This window comes from Charadrius vociferus, unplaced genomic scaffold (genome assembly GCF_000708025.1).
Source record: "Charadrius vociferus isolate BGI_N301 unplaced genomic scaffold, ASM70802v2 scaffold93, whole genome shotgun sequence".
NCBI classification, from domain to species: domain Eukaryota; kingdom Metazoa; phylum Chordata; class Aves; order Charadriiformes; family Charadriidae; genus Charadrius; species Charadrius vociferus.
In genome coordinates this window covers 1,810,167-1,818,964 of record NW_009647838.1, presented here as the reverse complement: position 1 = coordinate 1,818,964, position 8,798 = coordinate 1,810,167, and positions in this window count along the sequence as shown.

The following is an 8,798-nucleotide window of genomic DNA, read 5'->3' as shown; positions in this document are numbered from 1 at the left end:
GCAGTTTCCTTCATGGTGTAGTATACCAGAAGAACACTCAGCAGTGCAAGGCATAGAATCAGAATGGTTTGGGTTGGAAGGGACCTTGAAGATCATCCAGTTCCAACCCCCCTGCCATAGGCAGAGACACCTCTCACTAGAACAGGTTGCTCAAAGCCCCATCCAGCCTGGCCTTGAACATCTCCAGGCATGGAGCTTCCACAAATTCTCTGGGCAACCTGTTCCAGTGCCTCACTGCCCTCACAGTAAAGAAATTTCCTAACATCTAATCTAAAGCTCCCCTCTTCTAGTTTAAAACTATTGCCCCTTGTCCTATCACTACATTCCTTGACTAAGAGTCCCTCCCCATCTTTCTTGTAGGCCCCCTTTAGGCACTGGAAGGCTGCTATAAGGTCTCCCTGGCGCTTTCTCCAGGCTCAACCCCAATTCTCTCAGCTTGTCTTTGTAGGAGAGGTGCTCCAGCCCTCTGATCATCTTCATGGCCCTCCTCTGGACTCATTCCAACAGGTCCATGTCCTTCGTATGTTGGGGTCTCCAGAGATGGACACACTACTCTGGGTGGGCCATCATGAAAGCAGAGTAGAGGAGCAGAATCACCTCTCTTGGCCTGCTGGCCACACTTCTTTTGATGCAGCCCAGGATGCAACTAGCTTTCTGGGCTACAAGTCCACATTGCTGGGTCTTGTTGAGCTTCTCATGTACCAACACCCTCGAGTTCTTCGCCTCAGGGCTGCTCCCAATCCACTCTTTACCCAGCCTGTATATGTGCATGGGATTGCCCTAACCAACATGCAGGACCTTGCACTTGGCCTTGTTGAACTTCATGGGGTTCACACAGGCCCACTTCTCTGGCCTGTCCAGGTCCATCTGGATGGCATCCCTTCCCTCCAGTGTGTCAACTGTGCCACACAGCTTGGTGTCATCAGTAGATTTGCTGAGGGTGCACTCAATCCTACTGTCCATGTGGCCAACAAAGATGGTCCCAACTGGTCCCAATACTGACCCCTGAGGAACGCCACTCATCACTGGTCTCCACTTGGACATCAAGCTGTTGACTGCAACTCTGAGTGTGGCCAATTCCTTGTCTACTGAGTGCTCCATCTGTGAAATCCATCTCTCTCCAATTTAGAGACAAGGATGTCATGCAGGAGATGGTATCAACTACTTTGAAGGAGTCCAGGCAGGTGATGTCATTTGCTCTCCCCTTATCCACCAACACTGTAACGCCATCGTAGAAGGCCACCAAATTTGTCAGGCACTATTTGCCTTTAGTGAAGCCATGTTGGCTGTCACCGATCACTGTAGACTGCTGGCAAGTTTAATCTTACTGGCATGGGGGTGTAATGGCCTTATTGTGTTACTGACTAAATATTGCACAAAAGTTTAAATGTTTTTTTTTTTCCTTTCCTCCCAAAATAAGAGAACTTGATTACTTCAAAAAAAGCTTTTGAAATTCTTTTAATGGAGTATTTTGGATAGTGTGTGTTAAGTTGTTACATTACAACACGTTTCTCTAAGTTCTTAATTTTACCAAAGTCTTTACAACTGTTTTGCTATAGCGGCATTACTAATAGAGAGAATTTGCATCAGTATTCAGTGTATTTTTATTTTTGAGGTATGGTACTTCTCAAGCTGTGTTCTGGGATTCTTTGGGCTCCGATTCTTTGAAAGATCCAAGAAAAGTGTATAATATATACAGACATTTATTTCTTACCCAGAAATCTGTGTGGAGTATACAAGGACGTCAAATCCCCACTAAAAATGTTTAAGGATGTGAGTGGAAAGTGCCCAAAAAGTATTCACAATGCCTTATTGGGTCACTATTAACCTTAGTTACACACGTAAATGTTCTTTAACTGCCATTATCTCGCTGACATAACAGACTTGTGAATTAACTTTGTTTTAAAACAAAGTTTATAACCTCGCAACACATGTCAAATTTCCCTGAAATTCAACCTTTCTGTAATTCTGAATCTTACATGATTCAAACTTATGCAAAATACATGAAACTTACCAGAACTATTGTATTTTACTCTTCTATTACGCTTTTTCAAAGGGTTTAGTGTAGTGGAACTAAAAACCGTGAAATGATGCACACTCAGAAATTATTTTTTTAAATCAGATTTTTAAGTCCTTTAAGCCACTGAGAGTTTAGAACCACAAAAGGATAAGGACAAAACAAATTTTTAAAAAAGTAAAATCTTAAATTTAATTTTATGTACTCTATACGCACTCATAAAGTTTTGCTCCAGCATATTTCTAGTCCACAGCCCACACTATGGACTAAGCGCATAGATTGATTGTTATTAAACTTCAAATGATGCATTGTAACTGTTGATCAGGTATCTTGCCCCTCAGTGAAATGTTCCTTCTATTATCACTGCTTTTCCCATTTTTGTGATAGCTTTTACTTTCTTCATGTATGTACATGATGAAAATGATGGAGCCAAAATAAGATAATCTCTCTAGAATCCCAAATACACTTGCTGTATATGTAATGAAGTTTTCATTTGTCAGATGAGGGTCTAATGCATCTCATGCTGAATTTCATCCTGTTGTTCCTTAACCTGTTGTAGGAAGTACAAAAACATGCCCTAAGTGCACGATCTTGTTTCCATCGCTTGTTTGTGTTAAGGACTCGCAGGACAGAAGATCCTCCTTCTAGCACTAGGCAAACGGGCAGGCCTTGTGGGTCTGTCAGAATTCTGCAGGGAACCCTGGGGAGTTTCCAGGAGGCACGAGTGGAAACCTCCCAAGGCTCAGCCCCCCTAAAGGTCCTGGGGGAGGGAGGGAAGGTGGTAACCATGTGAAGAGGTGCGCATGGAGGACTTTATAGCAGCTGTAAAAGAAAGCTCAAATGGAAAAAAAGTGTCACTGTTTTAAACAAGCTATAAAGGAAGGAGGGACTTGAAGCATTGCTATGACTGATCTTTGGCTCCTGGCTCTCTGTTCATGTGCATTAGGGCTACTGGTTCTCTTAACTCTGTAGATGAGGATACTGCCCTGCTGGGTGAGTTACTAAATTTGAGTGGAGGTTTTGACTTCTGCTACAGCCGAGCACCTGATTGCCAGGTTATCTACTGCTCTGGTACCTATAATGTTTGTGTCCTATGTATATATTTCTGTATTTTGTATCTACCTGTGATTAAGCCACAGCACAGCTCTTTGAAAGATATTCCAAAAATAGATAGATACATGTTTATGTAATCTTTCAAGTCAGATGTTATTTATTAGAATCATAGAATCATAGAATCGCTGAGGTTGGAAGGGACCTTGAAGATCATTAAGTCCAACCATTAACCTACCCTGACAAAACCACTTCTAAACCATGTCCTCAAGTACCACATCTACCCTTTTTTTAAACACCTCCAGGGATGGCGAATCCACCCCCTCCCTGGGCAGCCTATTCCAATGTTTAATAACCCTTTCAGTGAAAAAAATTTTCCTAATATCCAATCTAAACCTCATCTGACATAACTTGTACCCATTTCCTTTCATCATATCACTTGTCACCAGGGAGAAGAAGTCAGCCCCCCCCTCTCTACAACCTCCTTTCAGGTAGTTGTAGAGGCTGATAAGGTTTCCCCTCAGCCTCCTCTTCTCCAGGATAAACAACCCCAGTTCCCTCAGTCATTCCTCATAAGACTTGTCCTCCAGACCCCTCACCAGCTTTGTAGCCCTTCTCTGGACACGCTCCAACACCTCAATGTCCTTCTTGTAGTGAGGGGCCCAAAACTGGACACAGTACTCAAGGTGTGGCCTCACCAGTGCCGAGTACAGGAGGATGATCACTTCCGTAGTCCTGCTCACCACACTATTCCTGATACAGGCCAGGATGCCGTTGGCCTTTTTGGCCACTTGGGCACACAGCTGGCTCATATTCAGCCGTCTGTCCACCAACACCCCCAGGTCCTTTTCTGCCGGGCAGCTTTTGAGCCACTCTGCCCCAATCCTGTAGCACTGCATGGGGTTGTTGTGACCCATGTGCAGGACCCGGCACTTGGCCTTGTTGAACCTCATACAATTGGCCTCAACCCATCGGTCCAGCCTGTCCAGATCTCTCTGCAGAGCCATCCTACCCTCAAGCAGATCAACACGCCTGCCTAACAGTGTCATCTGTGAACTTACTGAGGGTGCATTCAATCCCTCATCCAGATCATTGATAAAGATATTAAAGAGAACTGGCCCCAGCACCGAGCCCTGGGGGACACCACTTGTGACCGGACACCAACTGGATTTAACTCCATTCACCACCACTCTCCGGGCACAGCCATCCAGCCAGTTTTTTATTACAAGGACCTTGATTAATCCCCCAAACTGGTATTGATTTCACTGGATGTTAATTCAGATAGTTTTCAGCTGACTTTCAAAAGTGGTGAAGGAGACAAAATTGTGTAGAATAAAATAGGATTTAAGCATAAAATTTCTGCAGATTTTTTTTTTGTTCTTAAAAAAGCATAACAGGCATAATAAAACCTCTTAACATCTGCCTTTTTAGGTTTTGAAATGTCTTTAAAGTTGTCCTCTAATTCTTCTGGCTGAAGGAAGTCGATTTTAAATATTGTTTGACCGCATTCTTCCTCCCCCGGAGAGAGATGTAGAAAGGGAATCGAGGGATCGGACTACCGAGGGACTGAGGGTACCAGCTTTCTCTGACCGAGGAGCTCTGACGGCAGATACGGTCCCTGCGCCCAGTGCTAACGCCGCTTGTTTCGAGGCACTGAGGCTCCAGGGAGGATCCGACACATCCAAATGACGCTGGAGGAGAAATGGCACCATGAATGGCACTTCACGTGATTTGAGAAGTGATCACTGCCGGCGACCTCTGGACCATGCAGAGGGCAGAGCTGAGGTTTCCCGTGCAGGCAGCAGGGACGGTAATTAAGTAACCTAATTGCATTGCCATTGAAAAGCAGCTGGCTACAGGCCTGCCTACTTTGTGGAGATTTCCACAGCCCGAACTGAGCTACGTAAGGCCATACTTACGGTACAACTGTGTCTATGTGTGCTAGCCAATGACACATATCTACAGCACAATAAGGAATAAATCTGTAAATATCCCATACGAGTCGCAGTAATCCAGAGATATAGGTCATGAGAGAAGAGTGTGTCACCAAATGACGTTGCAAAGAGGCCACGCTTTGTGCAGGGCCGAGCACAAAGCCTAACGACCGACAACGCAGTAAGTGCCTCAGTAACGCTGTTTTAATGCAACGAAATGTTAGAACAGCGTTCACGCAGAGCGTGGAACAGACCCATGTGGGTAAATAGCTCCCACTAAACTACAAGGATGTGAGTGTCAGAGGATGCTGTGCCAAAGTCCTTGCTGGGATTTTGCTCAGTCCTTGCCTCCTACTGAATTCAAAGTAGGTTTGTCAGCGGTTAGCCAATGGGCCATTAAATTGTGTTACTTGAAATGCTACACAGGGGCAAACAGGGCTGTGCTGAAAACAAGCCACTGCAATACCAAGGATAGATTTATGAGAACGTACAAGAGGAGAAAAGAGATTAACACGAGGGAGGAGAGGGGATTTTGATTTTTTTCGTTTGTTGTTCTTTTTTTTTTAATACAGCCACAAATCATAGGCACGACTTTGCTCATTTAAATCCTTATTTTCTCTTATCGTGTTTGCTCAGACACACACACACACATACATACAACCCCTCAAACAGTTTACCTAGGTAGGAACAATCCTTATCACGTACTTCGCAGTGGCTCCCGCTCTGGATTCCTAAGGGTGTATTCCTTGGCGCTGTTGACACCCACCCACCCACCGCCATTGGCCCCGCAGAGAATCTGCTCATGGGGATTGACAGCTATGCCATGGAGCTGCCGCTGCGTTCCAGACTGTGATGGACATCCAGGCTGGTTGTGTGATTAACCAGTAATTTACAGTCTGTGATAATACAGCACGGGCTGTTTTAATGGCCATACGCTGCAATATGTGGGGACGTATACCAAACCCAAAGAGGGGATGCATGTCTGCAGCAGCTTGTCAGAGAAAACACACTTTTCCTCCCTCCGCAGTTTGTCTGGAGCTGCACGAAGGGTGCTGAGCTCAGCTCCGCGTGCTGTGCATGTGCCGGCGGGCAAGGTTACAGGCGTGAATCCAAGCAGGCTCCAGGAGTAGAAGAAACCTGCAGAAAAATGAACAGTGATGGCAAAAACATTTCTCAGTAATGGTGGAACGTGAGTCTGTTGGGAGAGGAACACACAAGGGATGAAATTAGAGTTAGAAGCAGCGATCCCAAACCTTCCTCCAGTGATCACCTTTTGCCTGCAAGGTATTTATTTATTAGTGTTCTATAACATGCTGGCTTTCTCATTTTTATTACTCACCTCAAGTACTCTCTGGGTATTTGTCTCCTGAGCAAATGATTACTTTCATTCAAAACTTTAACATAAAGAGAGGGAGGGCTTAATAATATACCCACATTTAATAAAAAAAAAACAACGCCAAACAGTTAAAAAAGATTAGAGCAAGTCCTGTTATCAGGGAAAATTGGAGCTCTCCCACAGGATGGATCACCACGTTATGCCAGGGCCAGAGGTCCTGCAGATTTTTGCCACACGGGAGAGGCGTCTTGTGCCATCACCAATTTAAGGCATGTATTTTAAATGCTGAAAAAACAATAATCTGCATCTACACACTCACAGATTAAAAGCAGAGGGAGAGGGAAGATTAGTTATGACTACCAACTGACAAAGCTAATTCACAGTTTTCTAAAAAGAACACAAACGTAGCCCCTTTTTTAAAAAAGTCACTGTACAGATCATTTAAAAAAGTACCTCAGAGCCACGACACGTGCTGGGACGTGCACCACAGCCCAGTGTTAACTCCTGCCTTGATGCCCATTGGAAATGAGAGTCGTTGCTCCAGCCCCCAGCAAGCCTGTAGAAGTGTAAGCTTGCTTAAAGGAGAAAGAGTTTAAGAATTACTTAAATTACAGAATCCTTAATTACTTTTGTATAACGAATGGTGTCAAATGAATAAAATACATCGCGTTGACACAGCAAGATGTCCCCATTGCTGTGTTGAAATTATAGTAGCAATCCCCGCCCCCCCTCTTTGCCATTTTCTGAAGCAGTTGTATTGCATTTCTTGGAGCTGCCCCTTCACAGCCTCACAAGGCTGCTATCGGTATCAGATATCACCACCGGTGGCTTTCAGTAGAGCTGGTCAAAGAAAGATGGAAGCATTTCATGCTGGAAAACTTGAGTCTACTGAAATGCAAAGCAGGCTGCTGAATGATAGCTTTAACTAAGGTTTCGCTTTGGGGAGAAACCTTAGTAAAGTCCAGCAAGTCTCTAAAAGAGGTTGTTTTAGCATTTTCAGAAGAAAACCAGTTTTCCTTTAGGAAAACATTTCATATTATGTTTATAATCTGTAAGAGAAGTATATGGCAGAAGTAACACCATAAAAGTCAATGCCAACCATTTCAAACTATCTTAAATACTTTTCTGACATTTCCTTTGCAAAGGTTTTCGAAAGCTGGGTGATGTTCATCATTTTCCCAAACAGCACTGCATGAAGTTTGTGGCAGTAGCAGCTGGAGGGAATGATCCAAACTATCATGTCACCTGTGTAACCAGCTGAGGTGAGGAGAGTCAGTGGACAGTGGCCATCACACAGGACATCTTTGTGGCCACACAGCTGGATGGAAGCAAAGAAAAGCCAAGAAAGAAACAGTGTTCACCTTTTTTCATTCAGCAGGTTCCTCAGCTTAGTCAGACCATACACATAAGCCTGACCCTGCTGCAAGCTTGGTGGCACCTTATTTCCACCTCCCATCTCAGTTCACAACCGTGAAGTTTTAACTGCCTAGTCTTCCCCAAGTTCAGATTATGTATGTCTCTGACTTCTCCTCCTAGACCTTATGAAAACTAGTGACTGAAGACTATGCGATGCTAAGATTAAATTCACAGCCTAACACAAAAATCTCATTTGCCTGAATTAAATCAAGTCCAAGTATTTACCTGTTGTGCGATGCTGACTTACCCTATGCTGTAACTTACTGCTCCCATAAAATAATGTATTTGAAATACAGACTTGAGGTGGATACTTACTATGTCATCCTGCCAAAGGGCTGAGTTTTTTCAGCATGATGGGGCTCTGTTTTGGCCACTGCCAGAAGAGGTTTGTCCTCCTTGGCCCCAGACACGTGCTCCCTGCTTGGGAAGGTCAGCCCTAGACAGGCTACACTGCCCTACTGGGAAAAGGAGCTGGCCAGAAAATGGAAAATCCAAGTCACAGATGGTAAAGAAGTTGCTGACTTTTTGGCTAAAATGAACTACTTTTACTTTCAAAGACAGAGCAAGCAAGAGGGGTGTCCCAGAATAGTCAGCAGCTAATTACAACCTTTTTCTTTCCCCATTCAGTCCCAATCCCAACATTGCCCATTTTGCTGAAGACAACACATTTGGTTTCAACAAATGACCATTTTATGACAAAAACCTCTTTTGTGGGAAGATGCCTGTTGGTGCCTCCTGGGGAGTCTGAAGGGAATCCTTGACCTTGTAAGGAAAGAGCAGACCCTTCAGGTCAGCAGAAATAAAAAACGTGCTGCTTCTCCACATTTTAAATCCAACCTTTCCAACCTTGTCCATTGCCACCACAATTTGGCTACCTGAAAAAAGGCAGCTGGATGTTTCTCTGATCACTGGCAGCTTTACACAGTTCTTTGTTTTTTTCTTTTTTTTTTTCCAGTAAATGGTCCAAGACTGCATTCAGAGGACAGTGAGACCTCGTGGTGCTTCTGCAAAGATGTACACCCATACCCGGCTCTCTGGGCTGGTA